Source organism: Capricornis sumatraensis, chromosome 3, assembly GCF_032405125.1.
Source record: "Capricornis sumatraensis isolate serow.1 chromosome 3, serow.2, whole genome shotgun sequence".
NCBI classification, from domain to species: domain Eukaryota; kingdom Metazoa; phylum Chordata; class Mammalia; order Artiodactyla; family Bovidae; genus Capricornis; species Capricornis sumatraensis.
Window position 1 is genome coordinate 82346626 of NC_091071.1, and position 27198 is coordinate 82373823.

General features: G+C 39.3%; 1 protein-coding gene across 1 annotated transcript in view; it reads right to left on the reverse strand.

Moving 5' to 3' along the window:
- Nucleotides 1-26860, reverse strand: part of PKP4 (plakophilin 4) — a 257392-nt gene extending 230532 nt beyond the window's left edge. The window contains exon 1 of the mRNA XM_068969317.1: nucleotides 26756-26860. The gene's annotated coding sequence lies outside the window, so the exon portion shown is untranslated. The remainder of the gene's footprint in view (nucleotides 1-26755) is intronic.
- Between the last annotated feature and the right edge of the window lie 338 nt (nucleotides 26861-27198).

Sequence of the window (27198 nt, forward strand, 5' to 3'; positions counted from 1 at the left end):
GCCACTTCTCTGTATTCTCTTTGTTTACAGTTATACCATATATAAGGGTGTTGATTCAACATTTCTTAAGGCATGTATCAGAGGGCAGGAAACAGATACATGAACAGATACATGACTATAAAGTTATATACAAGTTACATGGAAGATACTTTTCTCTGCATTTAAAATGTTACCATAATTTTGACAGTAAGTGTTCTCTGCATACACAGCTATAACTGAAATGACCAGTGCCCAAATAGTTGTACTCAACCTTTAAGGACTGTCCCTGGATTTACACACCTTGTATGATCCATCCTCAAGCTTTACACATTCAAGAGGGGCCCTCCCAAGCAAACAGAATGGCCTTCAATCACTGTTATTCTGCATACTTCATGACAATGACATGTTGCTGGTAACATAAAAGATACGTCTTTCAAGTGTGTTTCTAGACTGCTTCCCAAAATCAGTTTGCCATGTAACAGGTACTAATTTATTACACCTTAATTGATACTCTGCCCTGTGGTTTAGTTGAGAAGAGCTGGATTTGGAATGCAGGCCACTTTGTTCTAAACCTCAACCTTAGAAGACCGCCCATAGCTCTTCGTAAGCTGCAACAATGCACAAAAAACTGGATGAGATCTGTAGGCCTCAGGGATCTCATAGTCATTCACAACTCTGTGCTTTAAGTTTTTAGTTGCACCTAAAACTAAGTTCTCTACATTGTCACTAAACAAGTAGCTCTCAAAAACATCCACTAGAAGCTAACGGAAAATGTTCAGTCATATTTTGTTTAAATTTCTTGACTTCACCATGATTTATTACTTTAATATTATCAAAGGAAAAAACATTCTGCTTTATCATGACACAATTAACAATTAATATTGTCTCCGTACTTCATACAACTTAATAAAATTTTCTTTTTATATCATATCAAACATACATTCAAATAGCAAGAAACTAGTTTAATTATAACCTATCACAAAAGTAAAAGTTTGAGCTGCCAAGCACCTTCAAAATAAGTTTACTACGATTATTAATTGTCAAAAAAATTCTCCTTATCAAGTTCCAGTTTTTGTAATGCTTTTAGTTTGAACTCCACTCTTAATGATTACACAGATTTAATTAGAAATAAAAAATTCAGTGTGGCCCAAATCAGAATGTGTGTTTTCTTTTGATAACAAAATATGAATGCTGTTAAAAAGTTTTAAATAAATTAACAAGTTATTATAAACATAACTTTAATTAGATTCATATGCCAGTGTATTTTAATTATTAACATAATGGATGGGTGTTACTGAACAGAAGCTAATTAATACCTGTTCTCATACTTTGTGATCAAAACAAGACTACAAAAACAAATCTCTAGGCATTATGAAGTTACACATTTTTTGTATTAGAATTCAACTTGCTTTACTGAAATTTCAGTATCATTCCCTGATTTTATGAATGACAATGAACTAAAGGATTACATATTTTTGCTTCTAAAAGGCTCCGGTCTCATGTTCAAGCTCAGTGATGAGTCATGTCAAACCACTTTCACTTATTCCTTCAACAAACATACACCAACTACCTATTACATGTCAAAATGGTAAAGCGGGGAAAGGACCCAGTTCTTCTTCATGGAACTTACAGCTTTCTTACTGGGGAAAGAGACTGCAATCAAATAATCCTACAAATAAATGCAAAACTCTGAACGACGGTGTTATGGGTGATACTCAGAGCCTAACTCAGGCAGCAGAGCACAGGCTATGAGTACGGGGGGATCTAGATTAACTGCCCTGAACTGAAACTCCAGTCTTGTCACTCCCAAGCTTTCTCGGTGACATACTTCACTGTTTTGTTTTCCTATGTTCTTTTCTGTAAGATAGAGCTAATGACACCTGGTTCACAGGGTTGTTGTGAGAGTTAGATGAATTAACTCACAAATAATACTTGGAATAGTTCCTTCCATATACTGATTATAAGCAATTGATTGTAAGTCATAAACAATGACTATTGTTTTAGAAAAGCTGAAAATTTGGACTTGTATACAGGCCAAGCTGCCAGTTGAGAACTTCTGCTGAGAGACAAAGGTGGTCAGACGAGCCCTGTGGATCAGGTTCAAGTTTTCCATCTTTATCTCAGAACAGTGGTAAGACATGTAAGTATGGAAACAACCTAATCACACAGCACTTCCGTTTTTTCTTTTCAAAAATCTGTCACTTGAGGACAACCGAATAAAATAATTCCAGACCAGCGTCGCCCAATCAATGCAAATGTGTATTTGTGTCATCCTGTGTGTCGGCCACTAGCCATTAAAGGCAATCAAGCACTTGAAATGTGGCAAGTGTGACTGAGGAACTGAGTTTTTAATTTTAATTAAGTTTAAATTTAAACTTACACAGCTAAACGTGGCTTGTGGATATGTATTAGACGGGACAGTTAAAGAAGTTATGATCCCAGTTTACAAATATGCAAACTTCATCAATTATTACTCTCTAAGGAGAATACAATGAAATATAACTAACATTCACAATGCTTTAAAATCTGACACTAAAGCTATACACTAATTTGGTACATTTCAATAATACATATAGATGAGTAATATTAATTAGTACAACCAGTTTCACTGTTTTTGTGTGTTATGTGATAGTCAATTCTTCATGCATTTTACCCATACATTATAATTCATTCCTACAAAATTTTCTTCCCCCAAAGGTAATCACAATACATGTACTTGAAATAAGCCAATCAAAAAATAGGCAAGTAAGTGAATAGATACTTTTCTAAAGACAAACAAATAGCCAATAAGTACATGAAAGCTCCAATGAGCTTTCCTGGTGGCTCAGATGGTAAAGAATCTGCCTGCAATGCTGGGGACCTGGCTTTGATCCCTGTGTCAGGAAGACCCTTTGGAAAAGGGAATGGCAACTCACTCCAATATTCTTGCCTGGAAAATCTCATGGGCAGAGGATACAGTCCATAGGGTCAAGAATCAGACACAACTGAGCAACTAAGACAACACTTCATGGGTATTTATTACATTATTCTCTGTATTTTTCTGTATTTGAAATATTGCATAAAAACTCTAAACAAAGTCTCATTATCACTGTGATCATCAGTTTCTAGTTATCCCAAAAGTTCGAATTATGTTTTTCTTTTTATTAAGGTATAGCTGGCTTATAACACTATATTAGTTTCAGGTTTACAACATGATGATTCAGTATTTGTACATATTGTGAAATGATCACCACAGTAAGTCTAGTTAACATCCATCACCACACAGTTACAAAACCTTTTTTCTCGGGATGAGAATTTCTAAGCTCTACTCTTTTAGCAACTTTCATATATGCAATGTGGTATTATTAACTATAGTCATCATGCTTTATATTACATCCTCTTGGGTTATTTCTTTTATAACTAGAAATTTGTACCTTTTGACCCCCTTCACCTATCACACTTCAAATTATGTTTCTGAACAACTACTAAATATTATGTAGTTAATTAACATTTCATCTGTACTTCACCCTGTTGATTCAGGTTTAAATCATTACTAATACCTTAGGTGATTCAGTTAAAAAATGTATAAAGCTATTTAATAGAAAAATTGAGAAGAGGTGGACAGAAGACAGATGACACATGCTTGCTAATGATTCCATTTATCTTGATTAGGATCTAGTACACTTCTTAAATGGGTACCTTTCAGTACAAAGAATTTAAACATTGTCAAGATAGTCCAAAGTGTTTATTAAACTTTGAAAATCAAAATCATAGCAAGTCATCTGCCTATGAGCATCTCATCTTACAATATTCTAACGCACTGCATGGCAGAAACAAAGCACACAACATTATGTGATTACTTTTAAGGCACAGAAGTAAATATAGTGAATGCTTCCCTAATTAAAAACATAATGACCTAAGTAATGATTATGCCTTTATAATCTGGGATAAAGCTAACATTCCTCCTATTCAACCTCACATCTTATCCCTAACAAGAGGCTAAGCTTCAAACCACACCCTTTCAAAAGCAAAACTGCAAATTTAAGATCTCTAAACTTTGCCAGTATATTTCAGAAAACACTGAAAATGTTTTTCTGCCTGAATGAGAAGTTTCTCTCTAGGAGCTGAGACTATAAACTTTGTTCCTGGCTTATCAGTTACATACATGAAACATTATAATAGTTATCACAGTGTTATTTGCATACCTCAGAAGCTGGTTCCTACAGCTTAGCTGGCATGGGGCTTTAGTTATTTTTTTAAATCAGGAAATTGTTATCAGGAAATTGAACCTTGGCCTAATCACAGTTGATCAATATTATAGAATTCCAGGGAACACTGCTGTAAGACTGATATTGCACTTCTCTTTACAGAGTCTGTCCCTTGCTGCTTGGCTTCTAAAGAAATCAGGCCATAATTAATATTTCAATGGCACAAGAGCTGATACTTATGTTGCAGTGAAGTAGTTCATTCACTTTGGCAAGCTTTTCCTCCAATTCCTTATTTGCTGAAGGCACACCTCCAGGTTAGTTGGCCTAGATCATTTCCTGTTTTTTAAAAAATTTTCTGTGGGGAAGGGATAGAGGGGATTAGAGTTCTGAATTCTCATCTGCATTAGCTAATGGGAAACAAGGGTTTCCCAGGCTGCTGGATTCGACCCTACTGGCCTTGCAGTTTTGAGGCTCCCTGTGGCTGTGAGGCAGCTGGGCTACCATCGACTGCTGTCAAATCTTCTTGTCTTCTTGGTGCACACTGCTTCCTCTCCTTGGAGGCAGACTGTATATTAAAGGCCTATGGAATGCACCGAGTTCCCATGCGTGACTTCTCTATCAGGTCTAGCTCTGTGCATGTAGACATCTAAGGATCTGAAGCAGTTCTGGCCAAACCATGAGGTCAGCTTCAGACTCCAGACCTAAAGATCTGGCCATTTCCAGTGCTGCAAAGTCAGAGATAACATAACCAGCACTTAGGATGTCTATAATTAGTGATGATAGTTTTACTGCTTTACTTTGAGATAATGACTAATGGATACCAACTGGTTCCTATCCTGAATTTGTTTCTGGTCACCAACAAATTCAGGACAGAAAAAAGTCTGGTACCTACAAAGGAAAGGCTTTACATACTGGGCAAGTGCCTCACAACTAGATAAATTTGCATAATATGAATTCACATACAAAAAAATGTACATACAACCAAATGTACTGACAGCCAAACTCCTGGATTTTGTGGCTGACTATTTGTGTGCACACTGACTTTGGTGACTTCATCAACCTTGCCATGATTCACCTCCATGTTTCTAGGACTGAATCTTTTGTATCCCACTACCACTTACATGGCAGGGTTTGACTGTGGCCCTTCGGAGACTGTAAAGCAACTAGCTAGGTCGTATGGGTAGGCCTTCCCCACCCACTGAGTTTCTTAGATTTGAGTAAAATAACCTCAAGACAGGATACTTGAAGCAACAAGCAATATGAACTATACCAACAAAAGACAAATCCTGATGCAGATTTCTTTTGCCTATAATCCACAGTCACTCACTAATTTCTTTTAGAACCTAAGACTTTATTCAATAATCTTTAGTTTGAAGTGAAGTGAGGTGAAGTTGCTCAGTTGTGTCCGACTCTTTGCGACCCCATGGACTGTACCCTACCAGGATCCTCCGTCCATGGAATTTCCAGGCAAGAATATTGGAGTGGGTTGCCATTTCCTTCTCCAGGAGATCTCCCTGACCCAGGGATTGAACCCAGATCTCCCACATTGTAGGCGGACGCTTTACCATCTGAGCTACCAAGGAAGTCCACCATCTTTAGTTTAGCTTCTCATATTTACTTGTCAACATCACAATGTACCACTAGACCACAGCTTCAAGTACTAAGGCCAGGAATTTAACGTGAAGCAGATAGATTTTCCTGTATTAGGCCACTTCATCAAGATAATAAATCCAAGAGTAGATCTGAGGGGGCCATCTGAATGTCTTGGTGACATGGTGAGAATGAATGATTCAGGGACCATCAACTTGATTCTTCTCACTGAACATTTGAGTCATTCAAGAAAAGTGTGTATCTTGTATTTACTTTTTAGAAAAAGGTACATTTTGAATAAGCGGAACAGTTTGATTTCATTTTTTTTAAAAAGACATTTGAATGTCAAATCTGGGGCTATATCTGGATTCCTTAACACTTGTGTGTGTGTGTGTGTTTTTAAGCACTCTCTAAAATTTTAAAGCATAAAGCAGCAATTACTATACAAATATAAAAAAGAACTCATACAACATAAAATCTAAATACAAACACAAAATTAATCCATGAAATGACCAGTAAGAGCTCTCAAAAAGATCAACATATCTTTTATGGCCGGGCTAATAATTTGGAGATATTAACATGGTATTTGGCTTAGGCTTCAGGTCATGACTGAGGTCTGTTTTCTTCTTCAAGACTTAAACCTGCCTTGGAGACTGGATGACCAAAATGATGCCAGTAACACAAATTCCAAAGATGCTGCACACATGCCATTGTTTCCTGCCACCCAACTGAAGGCAAGTCTTCCAAGTAACTCTACCAGAGGAACCCAAGCAGAGGAAACCACTGGAGCAGCAAATTTGATAACACCTTAAGAAATAAAGCAGAGGTGTGGCCTACAGAAAACAATCTGGCATCCATCAAGGGAAGGACTCAATGAGATTTGGAGAGGCTCAGACAGCAAAGGCTTTTTCCACAAGAATTATCAGACTGTAGACACACACAGATACAACCCCTGAGGAAGTGCCTCCACCTCCTGATCCAGGCATGTACTTGAACCTGAGTGACGACCTCTCCAGACCTCAGGTTTTCCACTTGTAAAAGGAAGGGACTGCACATTGTGATTCCATAAACCCTAACCTTGTCAGCAGTGTTATTGTCAAACAAGTGTGATTATATCTATGGCTTAATTTTAACACAGTCATACATTTTAAAAGGAATTTATTACAAAATGCTTATAGTGATCACCTCTGGATGCAGGGAAATAAAGGTGAGTTTTACTTTCCTCTTTCATGGTTTTCTGAATTTAAAGATTTTTCTATAAAAGTAGGGATCACATTTATAATTAGCAAAACATCTATTTCAAAAGTGAATTTTCCTGTATTTAAAATAGCAGTTCTCTGATGCAAAAGTGATGCTATTTTAATTCAATTAAGCCTTCGGAGGATGAGCTCCCAATTTAAAGTGAGAAAATGGATGTTAAAATGTGACATCATAGTACATTTTGCTGCGCATGTGGATGATAACTAATAACATAAAGTTAAACCTGAAATCATACCTTTAAATTCCAGTTGAGATGTGCCCACATGTGCACCTGATGCTCAGTAATTTCCTGATCACGTCTAAAAAGATTCAGTGTTCCAGCCCTCTGAAGGGAAAGAACTGCTCTAAAGTCTTAAGCTAAAGGGAAAAAAAATTTTTTTCTTCTTTTCTTTTATTGCAATTATCCTATCTTTGGAGTGGAGAAGTAAAGAACCATTTGAAAATCTGTTGAAAGTTGTAATTCTTCTCAAAAAAAAAAAAAGACTGCATTAAATCTTGATTTTGTTGATTGTTTCCAATATACAGAACTTCAAACATCTGAGTATCTATGTGCATTGTAACTGTATTGAATTGGAATTCCTCCAAATCAAACCCAAGACAAGGGCTGGAAATCAAGCAACTGACAGGAGGTGGACAAGTGAGGTAGGGAAGGAAGTACTAAGGGGTACATTAGTGAGTCAATGCTCTGAATAAATGGATCTCCTGTCTGCTGGGACCTCAGGGAGCCTGCAGATGGCAGGACCCAGGGACGTCTCAACTAAGAGGCTAAGAAGTTAGGCTACTAGTTCAGCTCCCATTGATTGATAGTTGGGGGCTACCTCCTGCATTTCTGACTTGACCCAACACTGGCGGCACAGCCTTCAGGCTACAAGTCCCAGGGGCCTGCAGCAGAAAGCTAAAAGATAATGAGCTGGTTGTGAGAGCCATGGCAAGTGGGCAGGGCACAGACAGAATATGCTGTTACCATTAAGCATAAGAAGAAAAGTGCCTTTATTTAGATTAAAATGCAAACCACAATGTCTATACTCACTGAGTGCCCATTCTGTGTCAGGCACAGTTTTATGATTTCTAGTCTATTGTCTAGTGGCAAGACAGCACGTAGATAGGTCGCTAAAAATTAAAAAGCTCTAATAAAAAGATTTAAAAAGTGGGCCAGGAGGGATTCTTGACACTGGGAGAGGATATACTGAGCTTCATCAAAGTGGCTGAAAAGGCATACAACCCAGGAGAAAAGAAAAAAGAGCAGAGATCTTACCCTCATGACGGCCACAACACCACCACAGTCTGCCAACTCACAATTTTCATCAGCTCATCCGAGGGGAGAAACCTCAGTATAACCTGCTAACTTGAAATTAAGGAAGGAGAGGCACCTCCAAGGAGATGGACCTGTCTACCTGGGGTGATGCTGGTGGATGCTGGCAGGGAGAAATGAGCTAGAGTTTTCAGCAAACTGATACAGGCTGAATGAGGGACTTCCCTGGTGGTCCAATGGCTAAGACTCTGAGCTCCCAGTGCAGGGGGCCCAGGTTTGATCCCTGGTCAGGGAGCTAGATCCCACATGCTACAACTAAGACCCAGAGCAGCCAAATAAATAAATAAAATTAAAAAAAATAAAAATAAAGGCTGAATGAGGGCAAGCAAGAGAATACAGAACTTTGCAGGGTCACAGATAGGAGGGTCACAGACAGGAGGTGAACCCACAATCAGGTTCTTTTACGTGGACCTCCACAGGTACCAAGGTAAGACTCTGGCCAGAGTCCAGAGCTCACCCCCAACTAGGCGCAGGCCTGGGGAGGAGAACAACAGCTGCCTTGGGAGAGGCACGAAATCCTACCTGGATCTTTCTCTTCTATCTCTTCTATTGAACTGCTGAGGGAAGGGCAAAAACCCTGTCTTCCATGGAACGCTGGTGAAAGCCCACTGTGGCTGGGAATTCATCAGTATAGTGCGGTCATCCTGTTCTATGAACAGTCTAACTCAAAAGCAGCTTCAGGACCCTGGTCCCACCTTCAGCCACCCTGCCAACCTATGCCCCTTATCAGCAAACACTGTGAAGCACCCAGGGCAGAGGAATCTCTTTCTCACGGCCTTGGAGGTGAAGAAGAGAAAGTTATGGCCCAATGGGGGCTTTGACAGAAGAAAAGCTGTAAAGATGAAGACATGAGCCTGGTTATGGATGGGGCTTACTCCTCGGAAGGATATGACCAACCTAGACAGCATATTAAATAGCAGAGACATTACTTTGCCAATAAAGGTCCATAAAACCATAGCCAAGGCTATGGTTTTTCCAGTGGTCATGAATGGATGTGAGAGTTGGACTATAAAGAAAGCTGAGTGCTGAAGAATTGATGCTTTTGAACTGTGGTATTGGAGAAGATTCTTGAGAGTCCCTTGGACTGCAAGGAGATCCAACCAGTCCATCCTAAAGGAGATCAGTCCTGGGTTCATTGGAAGGACTGATGTTGAAGCTGAAACTCTAATCCTTTGGCCACCTGATGCAAAGAGCTGACTCATTTGAAAAGACCCTGATGCTGGGAAAGATTGAGGGCAGGAGGAGAAGGGGACGACAGAGGATGAGATGGTTGGATGGCATCACCAACTCAGTGGACGTGGATTTGGGTGGGCTCCGGGAGTTGGTGATGGACAGGAAGGCCTGGTGTGCTGCAGTTCATGGGGTCGCAAAGAGTCAGACACGACTGAGTGACTGAACTGAACTGAATGGATGGGGCCAGAAAAGTCAAAGAGCAGGATTAATAATGATCAGGGAGTAAGGAGGATGGGTTATAAATCACTTAGCATGAAGTTTCTTCTGAATGTTACATCCATTTAGTTGCTTAGACATGCAAGTTTAATTTTTGTTTGATATAAGGGAGAAAATCCTACATGAAAAGATTCTGGATTAAATTTAGTATCAGATTTAATTTTTACAGTCAAGAACAATTAAATTGTCCGCTTGAATTTTCTGGATCACAAGAGCTATTCACACTGAAATGTCTAATGTTCTGCTCATTGTCAAAAAAAAGCCTTCAAGTGCTGACGCGAAAAATTGTGCTTTATTTCAAACTATGCACATCACTGCAGTAACAGAAGCTCATCATACGTATGAGAGAAGACACACTGGAAGTAACATTCATCTTTTCTTCTAGTTGATCTGACATAAGCAGTAGCTTCCAACCTAAATATCAATGAATGCCTATTTTAATATTTCTCCGATCCTATTCATAGTTACAAAATCAAGATAATTTCCTTCTTCTATTAACTGCCATTTATCGAACTAAGCATTATTTCAAAGAAACGAAGAGCTAGTCATTGAAAAATAATTCCATTTCAGAATCCATATTAAACTTAACAAAGGCATTTAAACATTTCTGACTACTGAAAGATTAAACATGGCTAAGCTATTCAGTCTCATTCTACAGCTAGTCCAAACTTAAACAAATCTTATCATATGGCTTCTTAAAGATATAGAGTGAAAATGTATTCTCCAGCTCTTCTCTCTTCCAAAAAGCTTTAAGAAGCTCAGCACAAAACTGAAAATTAAAATGAATCCCAAAATGGTGAATGAAAACATCTTCAGACTGACTCCATCAGTTCTAATGTCTTTACAAGCAAACTGAGTCAGACACACAGAAGGGAGCTGCACGCTAGTTACAGCCTATTCTCTCCCTATGATGTTCAATCACCTAGCTTCTTAAAAGCAGTGAAAAATGAGAATATAGGATAGAGTATAGATTACAGTCCATGGGGTGGCAAAGAGACAGACATGACTTAGTGACTGAACAATGACAATAACGAATACTAAAACATAAAATGTCAAGATACATTTAAGTAACTCAAATTGTACATCAGGATATTTTTTTTTTTGCTCTGAAGCTAGTTCATCGAAATTTAATAATCAGCTGAAATTTTTGTCTTAGATCAGCACAAAAAGAAAAAATAAGGAAGTGGGAGGGCTCCGCTTGGCTTTCCTGTGATTGTGAAGCAAGGTGATACTCTACACATTAAATTAATTCTATTCAGCAAGCTTTTTAACTTATTTTGCATACCCACATTTCAATGTGTTTCAGGCAGTATTTAATTTTCCAAGCAAAACTACAAATCAAAGCTGTTTAGAACAACTATTCCTTTCATTCCCAGAATTATGGACAAGCTCCTTGAAGACAGGCACTCTGTTTTATACCTTTGCTGCCCTAACAGGTCTCAGCCTGCAGACAGAATGCAGGAGAGGGAAAGGCTCCCGCAGACCTGAAGTTCCACACTGATGAAGACAGTTGAGCCTCTCTGCAGTCAGTAAAGATGTTTCTGGCTTCGCTGAGGCTCACTTGCTACTTTAATATCACTTCTAAGACCAAATGCCCTGAATGTAGGACATAAACAAAGGGACAAGGCCTTTTGTGCACCATTTCTGTACCGTTTCCCAAGGCCCCCTTCCCGTACCAGGCACTGGGCCTCTGTGTTAAATGGCTATTGACTAGAACTCCATGAATTCTACTGAAAATTTCAAAAGATAAGCCCAATAGAATTTTTTTAACCTCATGAAATTTTAAGTGAAGAAAAAAATAAGATCATACATTCTTGTATATCAAATGCTTTCTATAATTCAGTAATCAAATTTTAACACTAAATAACAACTATCTTGTTTTAGTATGAAGAACTGAACCACAAACTGAACTTACAGTTTATTTTGATACTCTATTCCTGTGACTCACTAATAATTTCCTTGCTCATGAAATAAAAGTTGAATATCACCTATTTTTACAGAATTATTAGAAGGATTGCTGCTGCTGCTAAGTCGCTTCAGTCGTGTCCAACTCTGTGTGACCCCACAGATGGCAGCCCACCAGGCTCCCCCGTCCCTGGGATTTTCCAGGCAAAAACACTGGAGTGGTTTGCCATTTCCTTCTCCAATGCATGAAAGGGAAAAGTGAAAGTGAAGTCACTCAGTCGTGTCTGACTCTTAGTGACCCCATGGACTGCAGCCTACCAGGCTCCTCCATCCATGGGATTTTCCAGGCAAGAGTACTGGAGTGGGGTGTCATTGCCTTCTCCATTAGAAGGATTAGATATATATTAATAGAAATGCTTTATAAACTATAAAGTTATGTCATACTGCTTTGTTAATTAAAAAGCATTTAATATTTTATTTATAATTGGTCCCAGCCACACTCTACACCAGCTCCCACAGAATTTTTTGCAATGACAAAAATGTTCTATATCTGCCTATTATTATAGCACTTGCCCTATGTGGCTGTTCAACACTTGAAATGTGGCTAGTGAGGATAAGAAACTGAATTTTTAATTTAAATAGTCCATATGGTCAGTGGTTATCAGACTGGACATCATGGTAGCTTCGGAAACATAATCTTTTCATTGTCAAAAAAAAAGTTCAAGAGATAAAACTTTTGTTTTCTCAGCCACAGTACTCGCTCTTTTCAACATGGGACAGTACTATATAAAAATTAGAGACAACACCTTACAGAAGCAAAACCCCCACTTAATATAGCTTATTTGGTAAAGGGATCTTTAGAAACAAACCATCAAAACTTCATTTTGATGTAGCTTATTTGACAGCTGAGCTCTCCAAACCATCTAAATGGCATACACCAAAGACTGGCATGTGCTAGGTGCTTTGCAAATAACTATTAATGAAAGAAGGATATGAGAGACTGTTAATATACATCTCTGTAATCTGAAGTTAGAGTTTGACCCTGTCCACCAACATCACCAAAGGCACTAACTACCCTGACTTTCTGAGACAGCTCTACTTGAAATGTATCACTTGAAAAGTGAGGTCGCTCAGTCGTGTCTGACTCTTTGCGACTCCATGGACTGTAGCCTACCAGGCTCCCCAGTCCACGGAATTTTCCAGGCAAGAGTACTGGAGTGGGTTGCCATTTCCTTCTCCAGGTAGACAGCAAATGTACAAGACAAGGGTTCTTCCTCAAAAGCTACAGTCAATTTGGAGGAAAGAGATAAGAGACAAGTTAACCAGCAGATGTTAACAGCCCCAACAAAACAACAAAAAAATCAACAGGGGGAGTTTAGCATTAAAACCCACAGAAAAGATGACCACCAGCCAGAACAGCTGAACAAGGTCTTGGAGGACCGTAAAGATTAAAAGAGAGAGCTCAGGGAGGCAAGGAATAGTGAGTAGAAACCAGTTCTGCTGATGCAGAAGGTTCAGGAAGAAGAATAATTAAGGTTTCCTTGTGAAGGACAAGTTGGAGTCTGAACTGATCCTACAGAGTGGGGAATCACTTAAGGTTAGAGGGGAGAAGGACTACTAAGGTTATAAATAAAGTATTTCATTATTCATTCACCCAAAGCAGGCATCTGGTGCTTAAAGAATATTATGTCAGGTACATTGATAGGTGAGGGTTACAATGAGCCGTGACACAGTGCTAACCTGGATAGCACTCAAAACAGCCAGGAACACAGACACAGGAAAAACTTGAACACCAGATGACACGTATTTGTAGCAGAATTACATGCACAGTGCTAAGAAGCACAGGTGGGAAGGTTTCAGTTGGAGAGAAGAGCTAGGAGGCTTCACTAAGGAGAAGATATTAAGTTAGACTCAGGAAAAGAAACTGCAGGCTCACCAGAGAAGCGCATACTAGTTACTTACAGAAAAGCCTTCAAGAAATATACAGTTTGTTGGAAAGATCATATTTCTGTGAAATTAAAGGGTGCTGGGGTCATAGTATTCAAATATAGAGAAATGATCAAATCCTTAAAAGCACAGTATTGAAAAAGAATATAACTGGATAAGCTATGTTTTAGGACTAAGTGTAGTCATCACTTCTCAGCTTTGATTTCAGAAGACTGTGAATGTAAAAGCATTGATAAAAATTTTAGAATAAATATAAACAATACAGAACAAGATATATGATTTGATGGTATTTTAACTATGAAAAGAAACACATTTGACATTCGAGGTACAAAAGGACACTAGTAAAAACAAATCAAATTATCAACTGTGATAATTTTATTTAGACCAGACAAAATTTCAATGTTTTTCTCTGGCAGAAATTGTATGCAAAAAACTGGGAGGTTGGGGGGTAGAAATTGGGGAGAGATGGAGAATGAAAAAGTTATGCTTTAGAAAACATCTTCTCTTCTAGGGAAAGAAGCAGACTCCTTGCCTTTAAAAGTTTCAGTTATGCTTGCTGGCTTCCACCTGACAACTGAATGGATTCCAGTCACACACAAATATACTGTCTCCTTTTTAAATTCCTAGTTGGCCTATTAGGATGATACACAATAAACTTTTGTTTTGCAAGAATGTTACCTACAATTGCTTACATCAAATATAGGTGAAATTTTGAAAGAACTTATATTAACAAATACATTTTGAAATACAGTATTGTTATTAGAAATTAAATATATTTGCTATCTAAAACAAAACAAAATATAACAAAAAAACAAACCCTGAGGTTAAGCTACAGAGTAACTTTATGAATTCAATTTTAAATCAATGATGAGGCTAATGTTTACAGCATTATTTACAACTGCCAAGACATGGAAGCAATCTAAGTGCCCATCAACAGACGAATAGATAACAAAAATGTGGTATATATATCCAATGGACTACTACACAGCCATGAAAAATGAAATACTGCCATTTGCAGAAACATGGATGGACTTAGAGGGCATTATGCTAAGTGAAACAAGCCAGAGAAAGACACATACTGTATGATATCACGTACACATGGAATCTAAAAAATACAACAAACTAGTGGATATGAAAAGAAGCAGACTCACAGATACAGAGAACAAATTAGTTCTCGTTCTCTATATCCAATAGGGAAAGGGAAGAGGGGAGGAAATAAATAAAGGTAGGGGACTTTGAGGTACAAACTATTAGGTGTAAGTTACAAAGATGTACCATACAACTCAGGGAATGTAGCCAATATTTTATAATAAGTGAAAATGGAGTATAACCTTTAAAAATTATGAATCACTATATACTGTACCACATAATACCTGTATGTAGGTCAAGAAGCAACAGTTAGAACCCTGTATGGAACAGCTGATTGGTTCAGGATTGAGAAAGGAGTACGACAGGGCTGTCTGTTGTCACCCTGTTTATTTAACTTATATACTGAGCACATCATGAGAAATGCTAGGCTAGATGAGTAATAAGCTGAAATTAACATAGGTGGGGGAAACATCAACAGCGTCAGATATGCAGATGATACCACTCTAATGGCAGAAAGTGAAGAGGAACTAAAGCACCTCTTGATGAGAGTGAAGGAAGAGAGTGAAAAAACTGGCTCAAAAATCAATATTAAAAAAACTAAGATCATGGCATATGGCCCCTTTACTTCACGGCAAACAGTGGGGGAAAAGTGGGAGCAATGACAGATTTCCTCTTCTTGGGTTCTAAAATCACTGCAGATGGTGACTGCTGCCATGAAATCAGAAGATGACTGCTTCCTGGCAGGGAAGCTATGACAAACCTAGACAGTGTGTTGAAAAGCAGAAACATTACTCTGTCGACAAAGGTCCATACAGTCAAGGCTATGGTCTTCCCAGTGGTCATATATGGTTATCAGAGCTGGACTGTAAAGAAGGCAGAGCACCAAAGAACTGATGCCTTGGAACTGTGGCGCTGAGATTCCCTGGGACAGCAAGGAGATCAAACCAGTCAATCTTAAAAAAAAATCAATCCTGAATATTCTTGGAAGGACTGACACTGAAGCTGAATTTTGGTAACCTAATTTGGTCTCCTAGTTTTGGTCACCTGATACGAAGAGCCAACTCACTGGAAAAGTCTATGATGGTGGGAAAGATTGAGGGCAGAAGAAGAGGGCGTCCAAGAATGAGATAGCTGGATGGCATCACTGATGAAACGGACGTGAACTTGGGCAAACTCCGGGAGATGGTGAGGGACAGGGAGGCCTGGCATGCTGCAGTCCTTAGGGTCGCAAAGAGTTGGACACAACTGGGCAGCTAAACAACAAATATATTGTACACCTGTAACTTACATAACATTGTCCATCAACTATACTTCAGTAAAATAATAAAATCAATGATGAGGCTTTGCTAAAAACAAGGTAAACTCATAGAAGGCAGTATTTGTGGGGGGAAGAAAAAAGATGAAAGACTTGACTTTACAGACAAGTTTTTGTAATTTACCAAAGCTATAAATCTAACTTTTAAATTACTGAGGTCACATGTAATTCAGTGTATAATTGTAGAAAGGAAGCTTTAAAAATTATAATTTAACCCGGTAATTGCATTCCTGGACATCTCTCCCAGAGAAATATAAACTTATGAAAACATGAAAACCTGTACAGATAGTTCTAGCAGCTCTGTAAATTAAAAAATAAATTCAGATGTCCTTCAAAGTGTGAGTGGTTAAACTCTAGTACATTCTTATTATAGAATACTACACAGCAACAGAACAGGAGAGAACACTGATACGTGTTAACAACCTGCTTGAATTTCTAAAATATTATGCTGAGTAGAATCAAAAAACTCTCAAGGTACATGCTGCATGATTTCATTTATGTAATATTCTTAAAATGATTAAATTATTGAAATTACACAACTAATATATTTCTATAATACATAGAAAGAGGACAATTAGTGGTTCCTAGGAATTAAGGAGGGGATGAGGTGGAAGAGAAGTGGAAGTGTGATTTCAAAAGGGCCACGTAAGGGTCCCTGGGAGTGATGGAAATGTTCCCTATCTTGACTGCACTGATGTCAAGATACAGGATGTAATACTGTACTATAGCTCTGCAAGATGTTACCATTAGGGGAAATGTGCAATGGGTACACAGGATGTGTGTATTGTTCCTTATAAGTGCCTGTGAGTTCATAATCAGATCACAATTACACATTTAAGTTTTAAATTATAACTTATTCAAATTTATCACAGTGATTACTTGAGGTTAGGGAAGGAACCACCAAAATGTTTAAGAGTATTTCTAATTACACTGCCAAAACCAAATAAAGATTTGCTATACCCACTAGGTCACAACAAGCTGTGAAATTCCCTGTTTTTTTTTTTTTTCCTGATTATTAATGTGTATTTAATTTTACAGTTTTAATTATACTTGTATTATTTTAGTAACTTTTTCCTTTGAAAGACTCCATGTGCTTAGAAATGCATCTACTTTTCTTTTTTACTTCAATTCATCAACTGAATATACAAAAGATATTACTAATTCACAAAAGGCAAGGACATAGAAAGTTTGCTCAACATCATACAGCCAAAGCCTGACCAAGCTGGAGTTGGTGCTCTGTAGCTACATATTAATGGCCTGAGAAGGAGAGTAGTATAATATGTAAACTCATCTCACCACAGTTATAAACCATGCAACAATGAATATGAACCAGTCTGTTTAAAAGTTTCTAATGTTTTTAGCAAGTAATTTGATATAAAGAATTATTTATCTAACAAGTTGCATTATAATGGTAATTGTTTAGATAAAGCAGAATGCATCTTTCCACTGAAACATGAACAATAAATAGTTTTGAGCATCTAAGACCAAAACAATTTCATTAAAGTAGTAAACAAAAGTAAGTTCAGTTCAATCACTCAGTCATGTCCGACTCTTTACGACCCCATGAACCCCAGCACACCAGGCCTCCCTGTCCATCACCAACTCCCGGAGTTCACCCGAACCCATGTCCATCGAGTCGATGATGCCATCCAACCATCTCATCCTCTGTCGTCCCCTTCTCCTCCTGCCCTCAATCTTTCCCAGCATCATGGTCTTTTCAAATGAGTCATCTCTTCGCATCAGGTGGCCAAAGTAAAGAGGGCTGCTAACAGATTTATCCAAGAGTAGTAGGTAAGGGTATGCCAAGGCTGGAATTAAAAACCCATTAATTCTATTGAGATATCTAGAAAAATTGGAAGTCAAGATTAATTCATGCAAAAACAGAGTCTCTGCCCTCAAGTAGCTCAGGGAAGCAGAAGAACCAAAGGAACTTGGAACTGATATTCTTCGGTGTTGCTTCTATGGAAAAGTGTATTCAGAGTTCTGATGAAGTAACTCATAGAGAATATTTTGGAAGATTGATACCTGCCAATACACTATCCAGAGATATCAAACTGACATATTTTTCCTGTATGGACAGTCTGAGTTAGACACTTAACAATTGAGTTGCTTACTGCAGGTGTCAAAATAACAGTTCTTGTGAAAGTCCAATTGCGTTTTCCGATTCCTTTTGTGGTGCTTTTTTAAAAACTGACTTTTCTGCTTATTCAGTCATTGACAAATTGACAATAAGTGGGAAATTCCCATCACTGCATCAGTCTGAGATTCAAGGTATGATTCAATGAGACCATTTATTCTAGCAGATGTCACAAGAGATTTTCAAAACATTCTGCTAGTTATTCATAACAAAAGGGAGTATTTTCAATAACAGATAATAAGTTTGGACTTAGAAAGGCACACAAACTGCCTAAAGAATAAAAAAAAAACACACACAATAAACCAAAGTAATGCAATATGAAGATAAGAACTTACCTAAAATGGTTGTTCTTAAAGCATAAATTATTTTTCTGCATATGTAATGAATTTTCATTGATTAAAATCTTTTCTGAAATCACTATTTTATTATTGGTAGGGAGCACTTTTTCAAATGCAAGTTTTTTTTCCAAAGAAAGCCACTGATAGTGCTTAATGCAGCTGTCTATCTAGACTCTGGTAATGTATCACGTAACACACACCTAAAAAGTAGGTTTAGCTAAAACCTAGTTAATACAAAGTCATTTTACAGCTCATCCTTAACACTTACAGAACAATTTTGCATGTTTATTTATATACCAAAGTTTTCTAGGACAATTTTTTCCAGTTCATTATGCCTTATCTTTCCCAACTAGATTGTGAAATTAATCACTGCTTCCTCAAAGATGCAGACTCTGAATACTGAATCCAACACAGATGACAAAACTCCCCAGGAAAAATCACTTTTTGGCCATGAGATCTAGCACTGAGTCCGATACAGAGCAGGGGACAGATAAATCTTAACTGAATGGAACCAAAATGAATCATGTATCTTTTTAAAATAAGAGGTATATAACACAGAACATGGCTCGTCACACACAGTAGACCTTCGGCAAATACCTGAACTGCTGCTTGTATTCAGTCCCCTCACATGGACTTCTGGTGGTACTCAGGACAAGAAGTAACTTCTCAATAGTTTAGCCTGTTTCCCATTCAATCGAAGATGCAAAGTATCAGACAAAATGATGAACTTCACCGCAAAGTGGTTATTACTAGTTTTCACATTGAATGTTTATAATTCTCTTGAAGGTATAGAAACTTACGAGTGGGTTCAAGTGTGTACTTTGATCACAATGAGAATTCAATCAATATTGCATTATTAGCAATATAATTGATTCTCTTTTTTGAAAATAATGTACTTATTGTATTAACAAAGGAAAACAGCCAATCTCAATAAATTTTTAAACAACTGTATATGAGTATATACATATGTAAGTTCTATAGAAATTTCCTCCCTTTGTGGGAGAGAGCAGGATTCATATCAAAATCTCTTCACTTGATTTTTTAATTGCTCTTTACAAAAACAACACATATCCCAGAGCATAAATTTAAGTAAAATATCATCTTGTTGAACTACACTACAACTTCTAAAAACTGGTTGGTTATGTGCTAAAAAATTACAATTAAATGAAAGTACCTATATTCTATGATGAGAGGTAGATGAATGAGCTTCATTCATGGAAAAGCAACAGTTTCTCCAGAGGAACAACTCTCAGTTGTTTAATTTCTTTGAAGACAAATCAAACCTCTGAGGATAAATAAGACCAAAACAAATGATAAGTGAGTCTTTATCATTTTAACAAGACCAATTCCATCTAACCACCACTTAAATTCTCTTCTGTTTCTATCCAGCTTCCAGAAAATTTAGTCTCAACAACAGGTTAAGCGTCAAATGTGTACAGCAGACTGGCTGTTTGTTAACAAATGAGTCCAAGAAGGTAGCCACTAACTCAGCCATTATGGGGACAAATGTTTGTCTGGCTGCAACATTTATATTTTTAGGAGTTGAGCATTTCAGATGTATAACTTCAGTCTTCTCCCCTTATCCCAGAGGGTAAATTGTAATAAATTCTCGAGACGACAGTACATTCTTGCCAAGGAAAAAAAATGCAACAGAATGAGAATGCTTGCTGTGCTGAAGTGAAATATAAGTACCAGAAGGGCTCTAGAGAGCATCTGGTCCAACATCTTCATTTTATAAGATGAGAAAACCAGAGCCCAGAGGAGCTAAATGACTTGCTCATGGGACACATACCAGCTTAGAAACATGGCCAGGTCTAGGACTAGAGACTATTACATTACTGTCTGTTGGTTTACATCAAGTATCTTCCAAACTTTTCTTCTAGTCTTTCTTGCTTTTGTAGTTTCCTGCCAATTTCAAGTGTGAATTTCAGACAGAAAAGGCAGAAAAGAGTTTATTTACAAGGTGCATTTTAGTTCATAAAAGATTACACTAGCATTTTCTTCATACGTTGACTAGCAAAGACGCTGTACATAATGACCACAGTTAGAATTACAAATACCATAGTAGTATACACATTTAAAAGGTATGCTTTACATTTTCAAGAGCATAATAGTATCAGTTTTTACCTTTTAAACATAACAGTTTATTAAGCTGTGTACCCAAACCTCCTACACATGATGGTTAGTGGTGTCTACATGCCTCAAGTACTGCATGCCTAAGGAAGGTCCAACTTCCCTATTTTAAAAATACCCTTTGTTGACTGATTTTGATCAATTCTCTTCTTTAAAGGCAATCTCTTGCAAACCATCCAGTTCACAATATTTTTTGTTTGGTAGTTTTCTTTCCTGAAATATCCTGTTCAGATCCATAATCATATTGACTAAGATCACAGAAAACAAGCCAATAATTTGCCTGGGACATAGCAGATGCTACAGAAAGCATCATTAAGTATCACGACATAAGAATAAAAATGTTGATGTATTAAAGCCGGCCCTAAGCCAGGCCTTGTTTTAAGTGCTCTACATATATTAGCCCATTCAGTCCTCAAAACAACCATATGAGGTGGATAGTTCTGTCATTCTGTTTTACAGATGACCAGAACAAGATCCAGAGAGGTTAGATAATTTACCAAGTTAGACACCTTGCAAACAGAAGAGCCAGAATTGAACTATTTGAATTGAACTATGACACTCTGGCTGCTAATTACGATACCTCACTGCCTTATAAAGATACTTTTCAAGGGCTTTTACTCAGTGTGTGGGTGAAATCCCAAAGGCTTTCACTGGCCTAAACTACATTGGTTCACCTTGAACTAGAGTGGGGTAAATAGGTACCTTGAAAACATTATATGGTCTATTTCCTACCACCTCACTTTCCAAAATTAAACTGTTAAAGAAAACAAAGTTATTTAAGATGAACACGAAGGAGAATCAAGAGTCTCAAAAGAGAACCCAAATCTCCTGTTGTTATGATTTAGGATAGAAGGGAAAACAGGACTGATTATATACAGGAATGCTTCTGAAACCATTTTGTTTTCTTAAAAAACAAACCAAAAAACCCTGAGAACTCTGGGAACCTTGAGCTGAAATATATCTTAGATCAATGCAATCCAAACCCTGTACCTTTAAAAGTAGGAAGCTGTAACCCAAATACTAAATGGTTTGTCAAGGTTATATGGTTTAATCGCAGATCTTCTAATTCCTAGCTTAGGGTGCTTTTCACCTCCTTTTCATGTTTGCTTTTCACCTCCTTTTCATGTTTGCAATTATAGAGAGAGCTTATAGTGGACCAGAATTTCAGATACCACCTATCCAGTGTTTTAAAAGTCTATTTGTAATGGGCTGTGCGTGCCCATAAAACACTGTATTCAAAGTTCTAGGCCAGCCCCCAAAGCCTGCACAGTATGCTGATAGTCCACCTTCAACCTCACATTTTACCTTTTGTATTCATATATAATATCATTTTTATGACAAAAATGCACATCTGCTCTAAATTCAACCTACAACACTAGGCGCCAATTTCTACATTCTATATAAGTAGCTCTTGAAAGGGGGCTTTTTCTGGCTCTCCAAGCAGGCAGATGCATTGGTGGTGGTGGTGGTATGTGTGTTGTGGGGAGAAAGGACAGGGAGGCAGATTAGGGAAGAGCAGAATAAACATCCTTGTATATCTGTAACTCACTAAACTCATACTGAATAAAGCAACAATTATAGAAGTTAAACATGCCTTGCTTGTTGATGAAAAAAGGGTTACTGATTCCTCTGATCCTTTCCCTCTCCACACTTAATTTGTGAGTTCTGGACTCTGTGAGGGCTATATGATATACTGTCCTTCAGAGAATGGCATCTAACCAATCCTCAGGCATTATTCGCTTCATGAAAAATGCTTCACCATGACATGACCCAAAATAATTCAAATACTTCCATATTTTATGTATTTTATAGTATTAAAGATTTAGTATAATTTCTAATGATATTTTATCACTTGCAATGAATCACTATATCACTATATATGAGTCATAATAAACTATAATATTATTAAGACTATGAATAATGAAATGATTATCAGTATAGCCAACACTTACTGGTATATCAAATAAAAGTAAATCTAAATTATATATTAAAAAAAAACCTCAGATCAATGACAAATGGAATGTCTGCAGCATTCTAAATTTAAACAAAGAGCACCATCATGTAATGTCCCCAATTTAGTTTTCGCAACATAGCCTCCAAAAGATGAACATAATTCCACTGAATTATTGAAGTGACAGAGGGAGCAACTTTTGAATGACATATATACAACTTCTCAACTGCAACCAGCAAGCACATGAATCATTGCTGTTTGTGACTCAAGGCCTGATCCCCTTACCCTAAGAGAAACTTGTTATTTTCCACTGCTGGGCATCAAACTGATTTGCTAACTGTTATAATCACTTATTGGCAGTATCCCAAGTCTTATACCCAGGTATACTTAAAGTTTTACTTTGTCTGTCTGTCTTATCTCTCTGTTTGCAGCTATCTGTAGTTACAGTTTGGGCATGAAATAGTTACTGGATACTGCCAACATATCCAGTTCATTGGTGTTATGAATTAGATTTTTTTCCCCTCTTCATTGCAGGAAAGGCACTACAAAACCATTTAACACATTGAGGAAGTAATTATCTCCCAGTACACTGAAGGTGTGAAGGTAACTTCCCAAAGTGACATACAATTCCAAGAACCCTTGAATAACCTCTACTTTATCTTTCACTTAAAAAGGAAGCAATAATATCCATTTTAGCATGAAGCAAATTAGGGACATCCCTCTTGACTAAAAAAAAAAAAGCTTATGGAGCAATCTCAAAATACCTTAATATTTCAAAGCTATAAGGTGAAGCACTAGATGTAACTGGTTGGCACCATCCAGGGTATGGAAATTCTCTATTTAAATCAACCCCTGGTCAACAACAAGGAAATAACTCAGTTTGAAAATTGACAATAATCGGATTTTTAACAATTAAGCAAATTTAAGAGCTTTAAACTAAAATCCCTTTCCCAATTTGTACAGAAAGGAAAGAAAACTGTAACTCTGACTTAATATAGACAATCCAAATACTCAAGGTTATAAAATTGCTAAAGTTCCTGTTGAATTGAGTTTGGTAGTAATTTCCTGAAATTCAAATGATGTCAGAACCACTGATAGAATTAGTTTATTCAGCTTGTAAATGCAGCAGTAGCCTTTTCCCCCCTCCTGGATGAATGCCAGCTGCTCCTACTTTCTGCTTACCTTCTCTTACATGTGCTTTCCATCACTAGCTTGGTCCTCTATTTCCTTCCAAAAACAACATGGGTAAGAATTAAGATAACTGAACATTTGTCCCCCAATTTAGAATTGTCTATATAACATATAAGACATGAAATACAGCACTTTCTCTTATATAATAGTGGGAGTTGGGGAGAGAATGATTGAAATAGTTTATTTTATTGTGAACGATAACCAATTTTAAAACTTCTTCTCTTCAAATATCAATAACACTTAGACGATAATTCTAACTGAAAGCCTACCTTGAAGCATGTAAAACTATTTGTACAGCCAATCATATATATCAATGTATATAAACATTTTCTATATGCCTGAATGGGCTATTTCAATTTCTAATGCAGTAGAGAAACTAAATGTGCTTTTACTTTCTAATATTCATATCACATCGAATATGCACGTGTTAAACTCTGCTGTGAGGAGTGTGTTACATAATAAGTTTCCTGTTCACATCTCCAAACACTTCTCGATATCCAACACAGTGCTATTAATTCTAATTTAGAACTAACCCTCTAAATTAGAAGGCACACTTACTATTAACATACCTGAAAAACAATGTAGCAGCCAAAAGACACAACTTTATCCATCACAAAGTTTTTTTCTTTTCTCTTTTTCCTTTCCCGTTGGGTTCTTAACCAAATAAAAGGCTCTCATTTTATACTTTTCAATGCCCTTGATCCCTACACAGAAGGCGTTAGTAGACAGCCGGACAATCAACTATGTTCCTGAATCTGATACAAAATAGCCAAGCATGGAGAGGCTTACAGTAACTTCAACCTCCAAAGCAAACTGTGTCAAATAAAAGCACACACAGTATACTTTTCCAAATCCAGAAATACTTATTTTGGACATCAACTGTTCTCATGTTGATGAGAATGAGAGAATGCTACCATTTTCCGTAACTGTTTCACTGGTACGAGAAAATAAATTAAATACTTTCTACAGCAATACACTACATTCAAAAAGAGAAGTGGTCTTCTACTTTACCTTTTAAAATAACACAATCTAAGTCCTGTTCTAGCAAAGCAACTTCTGTCAAAAATTTGCTTTTTGCATTAAGGAAAATAAATTTTGACCAAAACTATATACTAATTAATCATTTTGGATTTTACACATAAATAACCACCATTCTTTAAAAGTCGGAGACCTGTATTTTTATTTTACGTTCAAACTCGGTGCCAAAAATAGAGAAAGAACTGCGACCTCAACTAATAAATTACATCTTGAAATGTACATCATCTGTAGTACCCCATTACTTCCAATGGTAACCGACACGACCCGAATTTAACTGTACCAGACAGTCCTATCTGTCCCATCGCTGACCAAACACTGCTTCTCTGTTTCTATTCATTATGGATTCTAAGAGGTCTAAACACAGCCCAGTATGCGAGAAAATAATTACAATTTTCGAGAAGAAAAATACAATTTTTATGACAGTAAAGTGATGCATTCAAGTTATCTCCTGAAGAACATCCCCGTCCATGAGCATTAACAGACATTTTTTTGATAGAGCCAAAATACGTTGGCTGCAAGCTCATTACTCAAAGAACCTTAGGCACCCTTTCCTGCAGATCAAAAAAAAAAACCTCGTAAAATCCAGGCACTATTTAAACCTTGTAAACCAAAGTTGCCAAGAACCTTGTGCAGTTATCAATAACCTTGGCTATACCGCCATCGGCACGAAATTCACGGTCCTGGAGACCAATGCAGCAAAATCCCAGACGAAAAGACTAGCTGAAGCCCGACAGAACTGCCGCGCTTCCCCTCCGCCGCCCTCTGCCGCATGGAGAAAAGCCAGGGGAGGAGAGGAGTGGAGAGAGGCTCACCAGCTCCGAAGATGCTCCGGTGACCTCTGACTGCTCAGCGAGAGCTGGGCTGGGGAAGGCTCTAGTTCTGCCGCGGCGGGCCGCGCGGACTATGCTCCCGGTGCATTCCTCGCATTCCTGCACAATCTGTCGCCAGCCGAAGAGCCCGCGGTGCGCGTCCCCCCCGGACACACACACCTGCTTACTGCTGCGCCCCGCGCGGCCACGGCCGCCGCGGCGCCTCTACTGCCCGCTCTCGCTGTTTGTCGCACTCAGCCAACACGCAGCCAAATTTCGGCCCAACGGCTCAGCCCCTCGCTTCCCGGGTAGAGGGAGAAAGAGAGAGAAGGGTGGGCAGCGCCAGCGGCGGGCAGGGACACTCTATCCGCCTGGGGGTGCCGCAGCTCTTCTTCAACTCCTGGCAGGGAGAGAAGGAAGCGGCCGCGCAAGAGGGCAGCCGGGGAAGCTTGCGGCTAGAGAACCGGGAGGGGTGGAGCGTGAGCATACGCGGCGAGGAGAGAGGGGCGCACTGGACAGGGTGGGTGGGCAGGACCAGCTAGAAGCGCGGGACTCCGGGCAAACGCAAGACAGCACCGGCAGAAGGGACGTGGGAGGAAGGGGGGGGGCGGGGCAAGGTGCAGGAGTTGGGGCTGGAGAGAAGGACGGGCCGCCCCGAGGGTTCGGGAAGACGGGCGCCCAGGGGTGTTGGGGGCGCGAGGCGGCGTACCAGGGGGGCAGGAGAGGGGAAGCCTCCCGGCAGACGTCCAGGAGGGCTCGGCGTGGCGCTCAAGTTTGGGGCTGGGGGCCCTAGATCCAAAAAGGCCAATGCGGGGTGGGGTCGTGCGCTGCGTGTAGGGGAGACCAGGGGAAGAGTAATCGCCGGGAAAAGCAAATGGAGGGTGAAACTTGTGCGCCTACCGGGGGGAGGGGAGCAGGCAGGCGAGTGCGGGCAGGAACACGAGGCGGGGCAGGAAAGCCGAGGCGGCCGCGAGGCGGTGGGGACGGAGTAACGGGAGGGAGGCGCCCGTCCCCGTCCCTCCCCGCGCCCCTCGCAGGCAAGTCTCATCTCCGGCCCGAGGGGGCGAGGGCCGGGGGTCTCGTGAGCCGGAGTCTCCGCGCCTTCCCGCAAGCCCGCACACTTACTTTCCAGGTTAGGCAGCAGCGGCCGTCGCTCCGGGGATCAGGAACATCGGCGCGGTGGGGTCGCCGCTGCGGCACTCGGAAAAATTAAAAAAGTGCCGCGGCCGAGCGGCCGCCCGCCCCTCCCTCCCCACCCGCCCCCTACCCCGAAGCGGCTCTCCCACCACCCCTGGCGGCGGCGGTGGCCAACTTGCCCCGCTACCCCTTGCCCATGGTGCCGCCTCCGCGGCCGGCGTCGACGCGGACTCAGCCCCGGAGCCCCCTCTACTGCCCAGAGGCCGCCGCCGCCCGCCCAGCACTCAGCCCGCCTGCCCAGCCAGCACCAGGCTCCCGGGAACGTCAGCACGCCGCCGTCTCCGGGCCTGCTCCCTGCCTACCCCATTGGTCGGAAGGAGAAGGCTGGCTCTTCCCATTGGACCGGCCCTCATATTGAACTGACCAATGGA